This window comes from Pundamilia nyererei, unplaced genomic scaffold (genome assembly GCF_000239375.1).
Source record: "Pundamilia nyererei isolate P.nyererei 1_Seehausen unplaced genomic scaffold, PunNye1.0 scaffold00002, whole genome shotgun sequence".
In the NCBI taxonomy this organism is placed as follows: Eukaryota; Metazoa; Chordata; class Actinopteri; order Cichliformes; family Cichlidae; genus Pundamilia; species Pundamilia nyererei.
The window spans coordinates 10,613,767-10,616,218 of NW_005187403.1; positions in this window are offsets into that span (position 1 = coordinate 10,613,767).

Here is a 2,452-nt window from a genome sequence, read left to right on the forward strand (position 1 = left end):
ATATTTCCTCAATGCTGTCTGAGGGCCCGCACACTAAACAAAAAACAGGAACACCCAGGACAACTCCCTGCAACGATTCTTGATTGTAAACACATATTCCTCATTAGAAACTGATCATGGCATAATCTGAGCATACTGGTAGCCAGAAATGTGTCACAGGTAAACTAGACATAAATCACACACACTTTCAGTGTGTGACAATACTGTGGTGAATGTTTAATTAGGGTCTGGCATCAAACAACTCTGGCTTAAAATCAGAAGTTAAAATCGGATCTCTGCTTCGTTGGGGTTAGATGACACCGGCCGTCACGATTACAGTTGTAAATGCAATATTAATAATGAATATTTTATCAGTCCCATTCATTAACCCAAATTTCTTGTTGTCACATTCGTGGCACTGTATCACCTTCATTCCACTTTGCCCTCTGCTTGTATTTCAGATACTAAGCCACTAGAGTGCACTGTCACATGCCCACAACCATCATTCCGAGGGTGTTTGCAGACTGAACTGCTGCAAAAAATTGCAAGCTTTTATTTAATAGCTGATCTTTTATAGCTATTCCCACTTCTTATCATTTGCAGAGTTCAGTGTTTATGTGTGCTGTATGAGTGTTTCCAAAGTCATTTTTTTCCTTAATTTAAAAGATTAATTTCTTTTTTTTATTTATCATTTTATCCAAGTTATTTTTTTTTTAAAATGTGTTTCTGTCATATCAGCATTTCAGTATCAGTATTTTTTGACACATGGGTTCATTTGTATTTTCTTTTTGCCAGGATGCGTGTCATCTTTTACAAGACTGAGACACCACACCTATAGTGGCACTGTTCTTTATTTTTGGTAATATTTTAAAATCTATGTGCCTGCACACATAAAAAGCAAAAACCACAGTGGAATTAAATTCGGCCGCTCATTTGATGTAGTCTCCCTCTTTGCACAAATACACAGCTCCCAGTGCTCCTCCCACACTTGGAACATTCCCTGGAAGTTCTGTTTTGTAAGCATTTGCAATGCATGCTCAATCTCTTTCACATGTTAAAATAGCAATTCTTCAACTTGAATTTCCCTTTAATGAAGAAGGTGAGGTTGCCTGGACCCAAAACTGCAAAATAAAGTTGGTAGGAGCCACCATTATGTTGGAGGAACAAATGAAACTTGCATGTTTTCAACATACTGTGAAAGAGCAAGTTTTTATGATGGAGGTTTTGTGCACTGAGCAATTCAGGCTTTTTTTACTGAATGTTCTTCCTCGGATGTCTAAAGGCATTACTTAGTGCTGGCAGTCTGTCCTTTGGGAGTGCATTCACTTTGCACAAACTCTGTGAATGCCAAACAAAACAAGAGCAATGCTCCTGGTAACACTCCTAACCTGACCCATCTTCTAAGGTCTTGGAGACTATAGAGGCTCTTCCACTGTAAAAATCAGCTTTTCGGTCTCTTGGATAGAGTTGTAAACACAACACTCATCACCAGTGATCCTTGACAGAAAGGTTGGACATCACAAGCCTGTTGGTAGAGATGCACACAGACTTTTGCTTCAGCTTCATTCTGTAAGAAGGTAACACAGATCTTGATGCTGAGTGTGGAATTTATTATAAAAACTCAATGAGCAAAACTTTATTCTAGCACCTGTTACGTCTTTGCGAACACTTGTCGTACACCCAGAAACTGCGTGTGCAACAGTGGCATAGATTTTTTTTTGTTCTCACCTTGCTTATGACAACATTTCCTTGTTAGTTAAAAAGGAATGCAGAATGAGTCTTCTCTGCTATGCCTCCATAAAGTTTAACATGCAGCACTTCCAAAATAGACTTGGGTTCTTTGTCAGCACTGCAAACCCATCCATTACCTACAGTGTAATGATGGAAGACAAAAAAAAAAAGAAGCTTGCACTGTCTCCTGTTTGCATAATCTGATTCTTGCTCTGCACTACCATCTCTGTGTCAATATCTCCCAAGGGATTTCTGGTCGTTTTTTCAAGCACAAGCCCCCTGCTCAACTTAACTAAGAGCTGTTTCAATATGTAAACAACGGAGCACCCATATACTTAAGTACTCTTTTAGTACACTCACTAAAGGCCACATAGAGACATACATAAGTACTGGGAATATCCTGAAAAACATAATCAAGGTAATGTGAAGATGCTACAGCAGAGTGTTTCATTTGTGAAGGAATAGTTGTCCATAACATTTAAATGTCAAAGTCAGAGCTACAGTTCTTGCTAACTAACAATACAATGAAATACCTGCACATGAAAGTGAACACTGGCTGACCAGAAATGCAAGGCAAAACCACACAAAAGCACTGTTCTACTGTGCATTGACACAGTCTAGAAGGAAACCTATGACTCATCACAGAGGTCAGTGACTGCAGAGCAAAACATCTGGATAAGCCAGAGCTGATTTGGAAAAAAAAAACGCTGCAGAGATGAAAGTAAAACTAGCCCTTCATCCA